A 17,436-nucleotide genomic window follows, 5' to 3' on the forward strand; every position below is an offset into this window, starting at 1 on the left:
AGTGTGACATACTGCCCCTTTCCTGCCCTCTCCCTGCAATCAATCTCTGAAGAGTCTTTTCTGTGTCACCTGGAATCACAATCACATTCATTTTCCACAAAGAGCTATGTCACTCCTTGGAGGACTTTTCAAAATCTAAAGGGTTGGTTTGAGAGGAGAGATTTGCATTTTCTGTTTCTCAAAGGAAACATGGCTTTAAAAGAAACTGAAAAGTAGTTATCTAGTCTAAGCCCTCATTGTGCAGAGAAAAAACCGGAGGCTCAGAAGAGATGAGGAAAGGGCCTTATTAACAAATATTGCCTCAGTGCAGCACCAAGCCAGACCTGGCACTTCTAGGGGAGGATCTGGAAGGCCCAGGAGAATGAGTGTTAGAAAACAGAAAGAGAAGAAGCATACAAGGCCCCGTCTCTTCACCACCATAACATGAATTTCCACCAAATTACCCAGAATGGGTGCAGCCAATATTAAGTTTGTCAAAAGAGGTTATAGAATTCTCAACCATAGTGGAAATTCCAACATTTACTGTGCTTTTATCCCAGTTCAAGCATCAATTCAGTGGGCACTCTGTACCAGGGACTACACGAGGCCTGGGGTTCTCCCAAATACAGATCTCTATTACCACGTGTGCAAACCACATTAAGGCCACCAGAAGAAAAGCGCCCACAGATAAGATGGAATTACTGAAACTGAAAGCAGCAAAAGAGCATATATTACTAGGAAAAACGGTGCTCCTAGTAATGGACACATGGACACAGAATGCAAACTGTGTTTAGCAGGCAGGAAAGGGGGGATTAACAGATACAAATTAGTAAATATAAAATAAATGACAAGGACCTGCTATATAACACAGGGAACTATATTCAATTTCTTGTAGTGATTTATACTAAAAACAATCTAAAACATATATATATACATATGCATATGTTTATAACTGAATCTCTGCTGCACACTTGAAAATAACACTGTAAATTGACTACACTTAAATAAAAAATAATTTTAAAAAATAAGTAAAAATAAATGCAACGCCATTAAGAAAAAATAAAAGAACTCTCTAATCCCCTTAACTTTAGGTGGTCGAGAAATCTAGCTGCAAACACCAAGTCCACTGGATCACTCCAGCACTGGCTGTCACTCTTTCTGACCATCAGAGAGTCACTTGCTTCACTGAGGTTACTTTTCTCTTCTGTGAAAGGCTACAGCTGCAACTAACCATGTATAGAATCTCATCATTCACAAGCCCAAAAAGTAGTGAGAACTTCACATGGGCCAGGCTCTGGTCAGATGAAAAGATAGGGTCCCAGATATATTCATGGGTAGAAGAAGTTTATGCCATAAAGTTATAAATTCTTCCTGTTTTGATAGACAGATTCATTTCAATTCTGGTTAGAATTCCTACCAGATTTTTCTTGGAATATAACAAGTTAATTTATGGTCAGGAATAGCCAAGAAATTTCTTTAGAACCACCACTTGGGAGGGGTGGATAGGTCATTCATTTCCACTGCTCTTTCTGAAGTGATGAAAACGTTCTGGAATAATAATGGATGCACCACTGTGAATATGCAAAAAGCTGCTGAATTGTACCATTTAAATGGATGGAATTCATGGTTTGTGAACTATATCACAATAAAACTGTCCTATGAAAATTATTTCTTGACAATTATTTTTCAGTTTATACACTAGGTCTGTCCCACAATTTAAGAAAAACAAAAAACCTAAACAAGCCAAACTATGCCAGGAGCACTTTAGGACTGCAATATCCCTGGTCTCCAAGGCCTCTGGTGGTGCTGTTCCTGTTAACACACACTAGCTGGGCTGGGCTAGTTAGGGACTGTAACTATCTTTTGAAAATCGAGGATCACTCCTTTCACCCTGGGAGAGGGGAAGGAAGGAGGATGTCACAGCCTCATGCCTTCAGCACATTTTTAACAGAACCAAGCCCTGCTTTCACCACTGCAATCCCTCTCACTATAAAAACACGTGACATCAACAAGCACCGCCATCATAACACCTGAAAGTGTTCAAGGTACTTACCTGAGGCAGAAACATGGAGGGGGGAGACAGAACCTCGCTTAGCAGTGACGCTCCCTTTTCCCGACTCCACCAGGAGAAGCTGGGCGATAGAGCCGGAGGCTTTCAGCCCAGGTAGCAGCGCCCACGCCACAGAGCTGGTCCTCAGGGAGCGGGAAAGGGAGAGCAGGGCAGCCCCGGGGTCGCGGGGCAGGGAAAGCGGGGAGGGGGACGCGGGCTGCAGCCTCGCTCGGAGGACAGCCCAGCCACAGTCCCAGGCGCCCGCCCCCGTCCGGGTCCGCAGACCCCGCCCGCCCGGGACACAGCCCGCCCAGGGGCGGGGACGGGCCGCCGGACGAGAAGAGGAAGCCCGGGAGGAGAGGACTAGCGGGGAGGGAGAGGGGAAGGGGGGCCAGCCGCGGACTGAGGGGATCCCGGCTGGGTGAGAGATGGCAGGTGCACACCAGGCCCTGGACACTGTGGCCGGGACGCCGGGGCAGGTGGCGCTGGCAGAGGGGTCTGGCCTGAGCAATTCATCTGAACACGGGCTGACTAGCGCCCTTGGGGTCTGTGACAGGCGGACCGCCCTCCCGCAGCCGCCTGACCCCTTTCCCAGGAGCCCCCCACCTTGCACTTCCACAGTCAGAGGCCCCGACCCCAGGCAGGAACCAAAGGCCTACCGGGCGACGTAGTTGAGAAGCCTTTGGGCCCGATCCCCGGCTCGGATATGGAGCTCCCAACCAGCGGACCACTTGGCACTGACTGCGCATGCGCAGGAGGGCCAGCGATCCTCTCTGGGTTCTGTGAGAGAAGGTGGGACAGCGAGGGAGGGAGAAGATGGGAGCGGGTGGAGAGGACGGGAAAATTGGAGGGATACAGATGGACAGGATGAGCAGAGAGAAGGAAGGGATCTGGAGAAGGGAGGGTCTTAGAGGAGTTGGAGAAAAAAAGCTTTACCTCTGGGGCACCCCTAGGCGGCAGACCTGCCTCTGTACCCTTCTGTTACCCTTCAAGCCCCGCAGCTCAATTTTACCACCGTGATCCAACCCTCCGTCCGATGCTTCTGCAGAAACCCTAGGGAGATCACACCCGTTGCCCCCACGCGGAGCTGGGTTTTCTGTTGCTCTGAGAACCAAGCACCCGCAGGTGTTGTCGCTCAGAACTACCTTGGGAAGAGCACATATTCCCCTTTTACACGCTGGGAAACAGGCAGGCAGGATCTCTGCCTTAGCTCCACTGTCCCAGGTGTTGGGCTGGCGGGGAGCGGGATGGTACAAGATCAGAGCCCCAGACAGAGCAGACTGCCTGAGTGTTGGTGCATAGTCCCCATCCCTCCTGGGTAAACCATACCCCACCCTAGTGGAAACATCAAGGGCTCACAGTAGTTCCCTGGGTGTGGGAGAGCTGTCCTCATGTGAAGGAAAAGTCCAGCTGGGCTAACAAGCTAAGTCACAAATCTAAGTGTGATAAGTGTCAGTTTACTGATCTAAATTCTGCTGGGCTATCTCGTAAATCTGAAGTTTAGTGTCAGTTTATTGGCCTAACAACCTAACTCGTAATTCCAAGCTCAACAAGTGTCAGTAATGTGATCTGTTACAAATTGATAAGCTCCAGTGTACTTATTCCTTGCTTTTTGTTCTTTGAGCCTTATTGGCTAATCCCCCCTTACTTGTAACTAAGCCTTTAAAACCTCGTGTGCACGTCTTGGAGGTACTCAAAACTTCGGAGCCGAAGCCCCTCTGAGCCCACCGGCATAATAATTCTGAGTACTCCAACACTCCGATTGGTGCTTTTGTCTTGGCTGGCCTGTTTCCATAACACTCAGCTCCAGTGCCCAGCTTTCTAGGTAGATAGGAGTGTTACCAAGTCGAAATTAATTCTCCTCAGTGCAGGACAGGCCAATAAGTTGGGAGACCAGATGTTGGGGCATGGAATAGCAAGTTTCTGTAGACCTAGATGGCAAACTAATGTCCTGGAAAACCATCTCCCCGAGTCACAATTCAGGCTCCTTTCCTATGTGCTTGGTTAGTGCAAACTTCTTAGTGTAGGAATTCCTTCTTGTTAGAATTCTTTCTTCTTGCAGCTATCTGCGTGGGTCAGATCCCTGTAAACCTCCAACAAAAGAAACGTTATTTTCTATTCTGCAATTTGCTATCTTTTAATGAATGAAAAAGTGTTAAATATCCTTAAAGGTCAGAGCCTTCAGAATAGGGTCTCCTGTTTATTTCAGGCTCTAGGCAACATTGTTTTACAAGCAAGATGAAGCCTAGGTGACAGAGAATAGGGTTAAATTCAAAGGAACAAATCTAATATGGAGTCAGATTTGTTCTGTTATATTACCCGGCCAGATGCCACTTGAGGATTTAAACCCCTTTAAGTTAAAAATAACTAAAATTTTAAAGGAATTTACATACATAGGTGGGAATGTGCAAAGCATATCTGGAAAAGCACCCAAAGGATAGTAAAAAGAGGCATCTCCAGAGAGGGCTGAAAGAACAGAGGATGAGGGAAAACATCTTTCACTTGTGTATTTTTGTTCTCTGAGTTTTTTTTAAACCATTTCCTTGTATTTCTTTTTCAGATAAAACAAATGTGTAATGGAGCAAAGGAGTAATTAGCTTAGCAAATACAGCAGCCATGGAATCACTAGTCATCACTTTTGATTTAAGCCAGAAAGCATTTTTTGACTCTCTCCAATGTGCTCTGTCCTGTTTTAAGACTTCTATTAATATTATTATTATTATTATTATTATTACTATTACTACAACTACTACTAATATTACTATTACTATTATTACTATTATTTTATGAAATAATAACACGGTTTACCTCACCCCTGCCCATGGCTGGTGGAAAACCAACCGAGTTTTTCTTGAGTTGTTTTCCAAGGAGTAGAGATGAGTTTATAAACAGAACACATCTTCAGGGTAAAACAGGCAGAGTGCTTTTCCAGCAGGCCAGAGAGCTATGAAGTGTTTTCAACAGAGGCGCCCAGAAGCTGAGAGAGAAAGCCTCCAGGACACTACAAAAAGCTGCCCAAACTGCCGTCTCCATGGTACTACTGAAATAGGAAAGAACAAATCTGACTTCATATTTGATCTGTTTCTTTGAATTTAACAATGCCAAGTTAATATCCTCCAGTCTTTTCATGGGTTATGATGTCACAGAGGAAACGGACAGGTCAATAAGGAACCACTCTGTCGTGATCACGGAGCCGGGGAAAGGGATGGGCTGCAAGATGTATGAAGCAGCCGCAACTGTGCCCGTGCTTCTAGGCAGGTATCCAAAATCGCCTCGACAAGGTGTCAAAGATTTGTGCCCATGCCCTCATCAACAGACATGTATTAAAGACAAATGGAAACATATAAAAGGCCAATACCCTTGCTGGGTACACCGTCCAAAGAACAAAGTCTCAGTTTGACAACTGGCCATCTCGGTTCAATGGGATTCATTCTTGGAGAACCTTAAAAACCACTCTTCTGTCCTCAAGAATTGCTGCATATTTGTCCTATCTTTGGCTCAGGGATGGAGCACGTTCAAGTGAACTTTAATGTCTGCACAGATTTGACTGTCTTTTTCCAGGTTCACTTGTCCATTCCAAAGAGGCTTGAGCTATGTCCATCTTCCGTAAGATCTATTCCCTCCAGTGACAGCTCATTGAGCCTGCAATTAAAAGCCAAGTGAACAAGACTGTCCTCAGCTAAAAAGTTCACCCACCCTTCACTGTTTTCTTAATCTCCTCTCCTGGCTAATTGCAACAGACTAACACCTCCCTCCACCAAGATACCCAACTATGTCATTTTTCTCCCCAAAGAGAAAATAAGGTCCATAAAAGAGGAGACAACTCCATAGTCACCTCTGAATTCTTAGCATATAGTAATGTCAATAAATACAACTCAGATTATTGTTAGTTTCCTTTAAAACCTTTCTGGTTATTTGAATGAGACCTTGGAAGAGAGGTGTTTGCTGTCCAGTATCTTGATCCACAAGACTCTGGAGGCCTTTTTCGGAATAGCTGTTCACTGATTCATTCAAAACACAACTTATCAATCAAGGAGTAGCTGTGGTTTTCTGCCAGGAGTTTGTGGTCACTCTCATGCCAGAACAGCTTTAAACTATATCCTTAATTTGGATTTGTTATTTTTCCCCTCTTCCACCAAAATTGACTTTTCTTACTTTCTTGTCTTGAGGAATTTTTTTTTCCTATTTCACCCTTTAGTAAAGCAAGATTCTCAGGAAGGGCTTGGCCCATTTTATGATCACCCATCCAACTCCTAGTGTGAGAGGTCTGGGGCTCACCTGCTTCCCTCCTGTCAAGGCAACTGAAAATCAGTTCAGGAGCCCACCAGCACACCACGGCTTCTAACGCTCACGTATCTCTCAGAAACCCTGCTTTCTCGTTTGTCTTGGCTTCTGAGAATTTTCCCTCACTTTCTTGACAATGAGTTGTGCAGCTTGAAAGATGAGGAAGGAAGGTTTTATTTCTCAATCAGCGTTTTAAGGAACTTGTGTAATGAAGGTTTTCAGGAGTTTCTAGAACCCTCCATTGCCGAGACAGAAAACACACTAGACATTTTCTAAATTTAGTTCTCATTTGCATTTTTTTTTGCTTTTTTTTTTAACTGCTAACAGACATTTTTTAATTAAAAAAAAAATAAGGCCCCAAAAAGAATAGAACACTGAAGGGGCAAACAAATTAACGGGCAAAGACAGAAAAATGATAACTACTCTACAAAGTTAATATAATACATACACTATGTATCAGATCAGCAATTCTCAGTAACAGCTAATTGAAACATGACCATGAGGTAAAATTTCTCTCCTGTCAGGACATGGCCAACAGAAAATACAATTAAACCAACAAACTAATATCCTAAGTCTGGCGAGGTACAGAAGGCTACAAGCTAAATGTGTCTTATTCTAGAAAAGAGGGAGTCTCACCAGCTCTTTTCTGTGGAGCCTGAGCCCACGGGAGGACGGTGAAGTGAGCTCTGTAAGTACACAATTAGCAAAGTGAGTGATGAATAAATAGACGTGAGCTTTGATGACAGGGATAATACTACTATTCGTTTGTCCTTTAAAGTATGACTTCACGTTCAGTGATCAATACTTCAGCGTCCTTAGGAGTTGAGATTTTAGGAAAATGCACAACCTGGGCCCAGATCTCCTCTTTAAGCTCGTGACACTGCAGTTAGTTGTCTCAAAGGCAGCTCCAACTCCACATGCAAAGAGCTGACTTCACGGTGTTCCTCCCATAGCCGTCCTTACCAGGGCCCCTGGTCGGGGGGTAAGGTCTCCCTGCGTCTCCCAACTCAGGCCCATCACTCACAGATGTGAATGGACCCCTCCTTCAGGGACCAGATATCCTCAGACTCCGAGTCCCACTACCCTCAACTGACCTACCAGATACTCACTGGCACTCACTCAGCACTGACTCTCTGCTGGAGACCACGCTGCACACTGCACAGTGTATCTCACTGGATCTCCACAATAGTCCTGGGAATTGGGTACATCACTGCTTCAATTGATTAGATAAATTGTTTCACTTCCTTGCGTGCGTCCTTCAAACTGACACGGCTACTAAGCCACAAGCCTGGGCCTGAAAACCACTTGAAAATTGGACACTGCTACACCTCGCAGCCACCCTACTCTGACTCATCACATCATCTCCTGCCAAGCCTTCTAAATGTTTCCAAACATTCTAGAAGACAAATATGAACTATGAGAGCACCCCACTCTCCTACTTAAAATCTGTCAATGATGGTTCACTCCCCTTAGGAGAAAGCCCAACCAGGCCTGAGCACAGCCTAAGGCCCCAGCATCCGCTTTCCCTGCACGGCCGCGCCGCCTCACCCACCACGCAGCTCTACACGTGCCGTGTCTAGGACAGGGATGCTGACTCCGCACAACCCAGGGCTTGTCTCACTCGAACAATGATCACCTTCTTCAGTGTTCATCTTCTTCATTGCTGACTCTCACAAAAATGTTTTCTCATGATGAATCAATATCTTTTTCCTTACAACTGCCCATCATTAATAATGAGCTCCTCCCAAAAGAGAGAAGACCTAATTCTCAGTCTCCTTATCTGTAAAGTGAGAATAACAAGGAAATATGTGAGGTTTCAAGAGAAATAATATTCATGTGAGGCTGAGGGACAATTCCATCATACAGTAAGCATTCAATATGTGCTTACTTAATATTAATAAGAATATATTGCATTCTAGCAACCTTCAATCAATGTTTTATGACTTTGTCCAACAGACTACTGACAAACTGTTGGACGAACCACTTTGAGCAGATCAGCACAAGCATACTGGGAGAGGTAAGTGCTGACTCCAGTTACAGCTGCAGCCACCCAGCACTACGGGGCGGGGGCAGTTTGCTCAAACTCTTACATGTTGCTTGAGCATTTAGTTCTCATTATAGAATAAAGACAGTTGTTCTTTAGTCAAAGCTCCTGAAACATAAATCTTCAAAGATTGATGCAAATTAGGTTTCAAGTACAACACTCTCACTAGAATTTATTTGAAAATTATAGTCTTAGCTACTCCGCACATCAAAAGGGCATAATCTTAATGTATCTGACTAAATACACTGAAAGGGTTGTTTAAAAGTAATTAAGAAGAAGCCATTCAGAATAAGCTCTCAGTATCATCTGCACAAAGACCCACCCAAGGGTCTCATTTCTCACTTCCACATAGGTGTTTTCAAGTAGCTTACCTTGGGTCTTGGTTTCTTATAACACGGGGCGGGGAATAGTTGTGGATAGATTTATGTAGCAAATATATACCAAGGGTATTTGTTGTGAAGGAATTCTACAAATAAGAAGATTGATACATAGTCCCACCCATAAGAAATTCAGCCTTTCCATTTACAACAGCATTAAAAATAAAGTGAGAGATACATTTAACAAAAATTTACAAGATTTGTACATTGAACTTTTTGAAGTATCACCAGAATAAATTTTAAAAGATCTACATATATGGAAGACATCCCATTTTCATGGAATGATTGACAATATTATTAAAAATGTTAAGAATCCTCAAAGTGAACTATATATTCAGTGGAATCCCTATCAAAATTCCAGCTGACTTCTATGCAAAATTGAAAAACTGATCCCAAAATTCACATGGACGTGCAAGGGGCCCAGGACAGCAAAAACAACCTTGAAAAAGAAGAGTAAAGTTGGAGGACTCACTTTAAAGTGTACTAAAATGCTATAGTACTAAGTCAGTATGATACTGGCATAAGTTTGGATAAATAAATCTAAAAGACACAATAAAAACCCACGGGGAAAAACTTACATTTACAGACACTTTTCCACTAGGGGGCCAAAAACACTCCATTGAAAGAATAGTCTATTCAACTAATGGTTCAGGGACAGCTGGTTATCTGCAGGCAAAACAATCAATCTGGAATCTGAACACCCATATTTTATATAACAAATAAAATTAATTGAAAATAGATCACAGACAGAAATGTAAGAATTAAACTTATAAACTTTCTAAAAGAAGACACAGTATAAATCTTTGAGGGCCTAGGATAGGCTTTGGTTTCCTAGATACAAAACCAAGAGCACAAGTGATAGAAGGAAAAAGCAGATAAACTGGACTTCATCAAAACTAAAACCTTTTTCTTACAAAGGACATCATCAAGAAAGTGAAATGACAGGGGAAAAGGGTATCTCAAGTCAGAGAGTGCGTGCTTTGCAAAAAAATAAAATAAATCTTTACATCTAACTACCTCCCTTGTAAAGAAATTGTTTTAATGTTTAAAAAAATATAGTCAAAGACAATGTGCAGAATAGAAGAAAAATTTTGCAAAGCATGTATCTAATAAGAGAGTAGTATCCAGGATATATAACGAATGCTTACAACTGAACAATACAAAAAAATACACCCAATTTTTACATTTACCACGAATTTAAATAGATATACAAATGGCCAATAATCATATGAAAAGATGCTCAGCATCACTAGGGAAGTCAAAAACAAAATGAGATCTCATTTTACACCCACTAGGATGGTTATAACCAAAACATGGACAATAACAAATGTCGTTCAGGAGGCAGAGAAACCTCATATGCGGCCAGGGGAAAGGAACAATGTTGCAGCTTCTTTGGAGAAGTCTGGTATTTCCTCAAAAGCTTAGAGTTATATGTCTCAGCAATTCCACTCCTACATATAGAGTCATCTCTCAATATCCTTGGGGGGTTGGTTTCAGGAACCCCACACCCTGGATACCATAATCCAAGGATGTTCGAGTCCCTTTACAATCAACCATCTGGATTCATGTAGTGGAAACTACAGATATGGCGGGGCAAATGTACAGCCAACAGAATGAAAACATATTCTCATAAAAAATTTCACATCAATATTCATAGCAGTATCATTCAGAGTAGCCAAAAGTTACTAACAATATCCATCCATCAATGAACGGATAAACAAAATTACCAAGAATAGGCCCACAAACTTTTGGTCATTGAAACTTTGACAAAGGAGGTGAGAAAATACAATGGAGTAAAGACAGCCTCTTCAGCAAATGGTGTAGGGAAAACTTAACAGCTGCATGTAAATCATTGAAGTTAGACTACTCCCTCACAGAATATACAAAAATGAATACAAAATGTGTTAAAGACTTAAACATGTAGACAAGACACTATAAACCTCTTAGAAGCAACCATAGGCAAAACATCTGACATACATCTCAGCAATGTTTTCCTAGAGCAGTCTACTCAAGCAATAGAAAAACAACCAAAAATATACAAGAGGGATCTAATTAAACTTACAAGCTTTTGCACAGCTATGGAAACAGTAAGCAAAACAAAAAGACAACCAACCTATGGAATGGGAGAAAATATTTACAATAAATGAAACTGCTAGGGGCTTAATTCCCAGAATATGTAAACAGTTTTTACACTTAATAAGAAAGAAAAACAAACAATTCAATTCAAAAATTGGCAGAAGTCCTAAAGAAACATTTCTCCAATGAAGACGTACAAATGGCCAGTAGCCACATGAAAAAATATTCAATATCATTATCAGAGAAATGCAAATCAAAACTGCAATCAAGTATCACCTCTCACCAGTCAGAATAGCCATCATTCAGAAGTTCACTGACAATAAATACTGGAAAGTCTGCGGAGAATTGGGAACACACCTACACTGTGGTGGGGATACAGTTTGGTGGAGCCATTGTGGAAAAGTGTATACATGTTCCTCTAAAGACATAAAATTGACCTCCCATATGAACCATCAATTCCACTCCTGGGCATATATCCAGAAGGAACCCTAATTGAAAAAGACACCTACACCCCAATGTACACAGCAGCACTATTTACAATATCAAGACATGGAAGCAACCGAAATGTCCACTGAGAGATGACTGGATAAAGAGGTTGTAGCATATTTGTCCAATAGACTACTATTCAGCCATAAAATAATAATAAAATAGTGACATTGGCAGCAACATCAATGGACCTGGAGAATGTCATTCTAAGTGAAGTAAGCCAGAAAGAGAAAGGAAAATACCATATGAGATTGCTCACATGTGGACTCTAAAAAAAAAAATAGAAAGAAACAAAAAAATAAACCTATCTACACAACAGAAACAGACACAGAGACATAGAAACCAAACTATGGTTACCAGTGGGGAGAAGGTGTGGGAAGGAATAAACTGGGAGTTCAAGATTTGCAGATACTGAGTATGTAAAGAATAAACAGCAAGTTTATACTGTATAGCACAGGAGAATATATTTAATATCTTATAGTAACTTATGTTTAAAAAGAGGATGAAAATGAATACAGGTAGGTTCCTATTTAGCTGAAGTGTTGTGCTGTACACAAGAAACTAACACAAAATTATAAACTAACAAGACTTCAATGAAAATATTTTTAAATAGACCAAAAACGAAAAAAAAAGGAAAAGGATATTATCAAGCAAAAAGAATAAAGTACTGATTCAGGCTACAATTATGGATGAACCTTGAAACTTTATGCTAAAATAAGCCAGACACAGAAAGCCAAATAGTGCCCTTTAAGGTGAACTGTATCTAAGCGTTTATTGTACTACTCCTGTAAATTTTCCGGAGGTTTGAAATCTATCAATATCAAAATAAAATGTATTATGCATTAAAAACTTAAAACGCTTCCTCACAGGAGGGCTTTAATTATTAAATGCAGAAACGCATATAAAGCTCTTGGAAAAACAATTTGCACGTCCACACACAGTCACTGCTGTCACTGCCACTCAGAGGGTGGTGACAGCGCTGATGAGAGCTGCCTCCACTCGCTCCCCTGCAGAAAGGAGTGAAGGCCTGAGCTCTGACAGGCAGGGTGAGCGTGAACCTGAGTCATACACAGCCACGTTCCAGACTCTGCGTTACCCAACTTTCTTATACAAACTGCAACATGTAATGTAAACACGCTAGAGAGATGTATCTTAAACACAGGGAATACAGACAATGTTTTACAGTAACTATAAATGGAGCATCTATTGTACACCTGAAACTAATATCATATTTTAAATCAGCTATATTTTTATGAAAAATTAAAAAATATTTTTAAAGTGTTATCACTTTAATATTCAATTCGGTTTTTAAGTTACTACTAAACAGCTCAGAATGTATAAAAGCATTTAATTGTGCTGTTTGCTTACATATTTATTTACATTCAGCCTCTTGCTAAAAGAGAATTTAAACAATTCTGTTAAACACAGCTTAACAACCATAACAACAAAAATGCAAAACGGAGAGTGAAGAGAAAATGGAGATTCAATACTTAAATGAAACCAGGGGGAGGTAAACTCATAAAAATGGATTCCATGAAGTCAGGGCAAGTGTTAAGGCTGACTAGAAATTCAGCTGTAGGATTCTTGGCAGCGAAACCAAAAAGAAAAGATGATGGGGCGGGTGGTAGAGCGTGTGCTTAGCGTGCACGGGGTCCTGGGTTGAAGCCCCAGGGCTTCCACTAACAGGTAAATACATCTAATTAACTGCCCCCCTAAAAGATCACCAAAGAAAAGAAAAAGAGAAATTTCTTTCCCAAAGAACCCTGATATTAAATTTGGATTAAATATTAAACAAAAGAAAAAAAGAAAAATTCAAAAGATAAGTGACACTGAAGGAAAACCACAGCTGGCCTAACAAGCTAAGTCACAAATCAAAGTGTGATAAGTGTCGGTTTCCTGATCTAAGTTTTGCTGGGCTACCTGGTAAATCTGAAGTTTAGTGTCAGTTTACTGGGCTAATAAGCTAACCCGAAAATCCAAGGTCAACAGTTGTCAGTAACGTGATCTGTTCCAAATTGATAAGCTTCAGTGTACTGATTCCTTGCTTTTTGTTGTTTGAGCCTTATTGGGTATTAGCCCCATACTTGTAATTAACCCTATAAAACCTCATGTGCACGTCTTGGAGGTGCTCAGAGCTTTGGAAAAGAAACCCCTCTGAGCCCGCCAGCGTAATAAATCTCAGTACTCCAACCCTCTGTGTGATTCTTATTTCTTGGCTGGCCTTTTGTTTCCATAACAACACAAGCGATAATGCCCGTGAGATAAATCTGGGGAGGCTGCTGGTAAGTCGCCATGTCTCACGTGGGAAAATCTGAAACATCCTTCTCACCACTCAGAGTCATCATAAGCCCACACCACACCTCCTGCCGTTAAATGCAGGAGCACGGTTAGGGCCCGGCCTTTGCTGTCTTTGTGTCATCACAGTGATACAGGATGGAAGGGGGAAGAGCACAGCCATTCAAGGAAGGCCGCAGCAATTGACATCAAAATGGTGAAGGATTCAACCCCCAATAGGCCTTGAGGCTCAGGATGAAGAGATTTAACTTCTAGCAGATCTTGAGATTCAGTAAACATCCATTGTAATAGTAACCTGGTGAATAACATGCCCCAGGCACCATGGCAGTCCCAATGATAGCCACAAAAGGTCAAAGGGTGGGAAATGGCCAACTCCCAGGGAATCCTAGCCCCTTGCCCTAAGGCTGGTCCTTCTACTTATTAGCATATGAAACCACCAAGCCCAAGAAAACAAGCAACACAGCGCCACCTCGCGGTCACCACTCTCTGTCCCTCTTTGGAGAAGACAGACCTTCTGTCTGTGGGGTGTGTACCTACTTCTAATCTGTGCATGAAGCCCCCACACCTCGTGACGTTTCTCTTGCATTTCAATGTATCTGTCTGAATATATATACCTTTACTCAACACTGGCTTGCTCTTGAATTCTTTACTGCATGAAGTCAAAGAACAAAATCTGGTGGGGCACATCCCAGGGGCTCAACGAAAGCCTGGGACACAGCCCTTCTCATGCCCAACGTTTTTTATTCTTGTATCAACAGGACTGGGCTGTGAAGTGACGTCTGAGGTCCCAGCTAAGGGACAGAACCAGCTTCCAGGGTTCCAATTTGCGGGCAGCCTCTCCCCCAGCTTGGGCCTTGGGGTCTGCCAGGTTCTCTGTGTTTCTCTGTTGTGCTGACTCCCCAGCCATACAGCGTACTCCTAGGCCTGTCCCCACAAAACCCTTCTCTCCAAAATACAAGCACGTCATGTCACAATCCTCTTGTTCAACCAGGAAATGTTCAGCCCACTTTTTTCCTCCCCAATAAATTACCCAACTGTCCTCCCTCCCATCACATCACTTCTTTCTTTGTGAGAACTCTGCACTCGCCACACCCCATCATGAACACAGGTGTCTTGCTGGCTGTGACCGAGATGTTTCTTTCTCACACAGCAAGCGTCCTTTCACTTTCCCCTTGTTACCTTAAAAAAGCCTTTCCTGAGTCACCCACCCCTCTGATTATGAACTCACAATGTGCTGAAGTTGCAGTCACTATGTGCATACATCCCAGTTTTGGCTAGGTTTCCATCACAAGATCTTCACTAAGGAGCTGCATCAAGAAGTTATACAGGGTATTCTAACATCAGAGTGGAGGAACCTGCAAAAAATTTAAACGGCTTTGAAGAGAGTGTTAACCAGGGACAGAGATGTCGCGGGTTCTAGTCAAAAGTGTCATGAGGAAAAATGTTCTCCCAAGGCTCAGAGTGGCTTCTGAACACAGGATCCTCAGGGAGGAGGTGACAGGCAGTGATTAGGGTGGGTGATACAGGTGACGCTCCCCCAGCTGGGGAAGAATAGGTTTTTTTCTTGTTTTCCAAACAATTTCTTACTACCTTTTTCTCTTATTGCCACATACCATTTCCTACGAATTAAGCATATCAATGTCAGTCATTTGGGCCACTTGGGAGAAGCTACACGATGCCATTCACAGGGATGGGGCATGACAGCCACACCAGTCTAGGTTGAAAGACCAGTGGGGGTATTTGCAAGGTAATCACGGGCATGCAGCAAACTCCCCAGCTTCAATGACCTCATCTCAAAGCTGGGGTCAATAAAACTACCAAGCAAATTGCGTGAAGATTATGGCCAATGTTTACTAGGTAAGTACCCGTGAAAACTGCCGCTTAATGGGGAATGAGTACGATCAATGAGGCCCTGTCTACCTGCCCACACGCGCCCTGCCTTCCTGCCTTGCTGCAACAGCAGAACTTGTTTAGCTGAGATGAACACCCCCAGAGCAGCCCAGACGGGAAAGCTCCCAGCTCTGCACGGCGAGACGTGTTCCTTTCCTTCTCAGAGCTGATCACAGTTTGCTGTCGTCTGTTTTTATGTTTATCCCTTTTGTAACTCCCTCTCCTCCGGAGTTTTTGCTCAAGCAGCACAGGGCCAGGTGTGTCTTGGGTCCTGCCGGATATTCTGGGCAGGGAAACAGCCAACTCCATATCTGGCTCTGGTGCTGAACGGAGAGAGCAGAAGGCCCAGGGGCCCATGCTGAACTGAGGCCCCTGCACCCAAAATTATGGTCTGACCTTGGGCAAATTACACAGTCTTCTTTACCCTGAGATACCTCATCTGTCCATGAAAATAACTGCCCATGTCACACAGAGTTACAAGTACTAAAGGAAATCAACAAATTCACAACCTAGCCAAGGGGCTACAAGTGCATCCTCAACAGACAAATGCTGCCTTTACGGCTCTGACGCACGCTAAGCGGGGCGGCCCCACACAGTGAACACTGCTACGTGCCAGGGTGTTAAATGCTTCATGTGTGCTATAATACTCTTTAGATCTTACAACAATCCCAGGAAGAAATGAATATTATCATGCCCATTTCACAGATTCACCAACAGGTTGAGAGTATGCATTCTATTCCAAGGCCCTATGGTGAAGAAATGGCAATTTAAACCGGAATCTGGGCCCAGGCCTTGGCTCCATCTCTCTCCCATCCACCTGACCACTTGCCTATGAATTCCACCTGTCCAATATAAAAGTTTGCAGCCGGCCATCTCTTAAAAGCAATGTGTGCCACCGTTTGTCAATGTTGTTTAATTACCATAAACTGTTCTCAGAAACCACTACAGTAAAGAAAGTTGGACTTAAGGAATTCTGCATTGCGTTCTCCTGCAATGTGCAGGATCCCTTTCCTACACCTCCAAATCCAAGTGTATGCTTCCTCCATGTTTATGTTTGCACACGGCTTATTAAAGCAGAAGGTACCTGCAGTAATTCCATCTCGGTTGCTTTCCAAGTTTGCAGATTATCCATATTCGGTCTGTGAACGAAAATACTACAATGTGAATGAGAATACTGCAACCATATCAGTAAACAAAGAATACTGATACCAATTCATTAAAGGCTTCCGCCACTCCCCGGCGAGGACAGGCCTGCAGCCCAGCCACTGCAGCAACTCACAATGGTGCCCTCTGAGCAGACTCAGAATAAGAAAGGACGGGCTACTGGCCCGAGATAGCTAGGTGCTTGTCTAAAAAATGAATTCAGTGAGTCCTAATATTTGTTTCCTCCCATTCATACAAAATCACTAAATTCTTGAACTTGAGATACCTGGCTTTCTTTAGATAACAAGTAATCTTTTATTGTTCCAACAACCTGGTCTTTGTTGTAAATCTCCTATATATCCTAGCTATTCCTCAACCTCTTGGGAGCAGTCCCTCAGAGAGTTCTGAGAGACGGTCATCCTGGCTCGAGTCCTCCCGCCAAATAAAACATAACTCTTAACTTTTAGGCTGCACGTTTATTTCAGTCAACAGTTTTGGACACCATGAAGCACCACAGCAGATTTCTCTCCACCTGAACTCTCCAAGTAACCAGAGCCTTGGTACCAGCAGTGGCCCTTTGTGCTCATCCGCCTCCTCGGGGGGTCCAGATGAATTTGGCTGAGTCTCTCCTGGTTCTCAGATCTCACATATTGGTTGATGATCCTAAGTTTTATCTGGCGGTGTATCCAGGTACGTGGCCCTCCAGTTGAAAGAAACTGAGGTGAATTACCCACCCAGTGGAGACATCCCGAGTGGGTCCAAGTTGAAAGACACTGGGTTCAGGACTGAGTGGTTAGGTAAGAGGCTGGTCT

The 17,436-nt window shown here is 42.9% G+C and overlaps 1 long non-coding RNA gene across 2 annotated transcripts; it reads right to left on the minus strand.

The window, feature by feature from the left end:
• Positions 1 to 5,425: 5,425 nt before the first annotated feature.
• LOC140694910 (uncharacterized) lies at positions 5,426 to 14,890 on the minus strand. 2 transcript variants are annotated; one of them, XR_012070574.1, is made up of 3 exons: positions 14,820 to 14,882; positions 7,950 to 8,093; positions 5,426 to 5,671 (listed from the first exon to the last, which is right to left on the minus strand). It is a non-coding gene; the product is annotated as an uncharacterized lncRNA (long non-coding RNA). The 2 variants fall into 2 exon arrangements; XR_012070575.1 differs by lacking the exon at positions 7,950 to 8,093 and adding an exon at positions 6,950 to 6,999 and having other exon boundaries at positions 5,454 to 5,671; positions 14,820 to 14,890.
• Positions 14,891 to 17,436: the final 2,546 nt, after the last annotated feature.

The sequence above is a fragment of the Vicugna pacos genome, unplaced genomic scaffold (assembly GCF_048564905.1).
Source record: "Vicugna pacos unplaced genomic scaffold, VicPac4 scaffold_110, whole genome shotgun sequence".
Taxonomy (NCBI): domain Eukaryota; kingdom Metazoa; phylum Chordata; class Mammalia; order Artiodactyla; family Camelidae; genus Vicugna; species Vicugna pacos.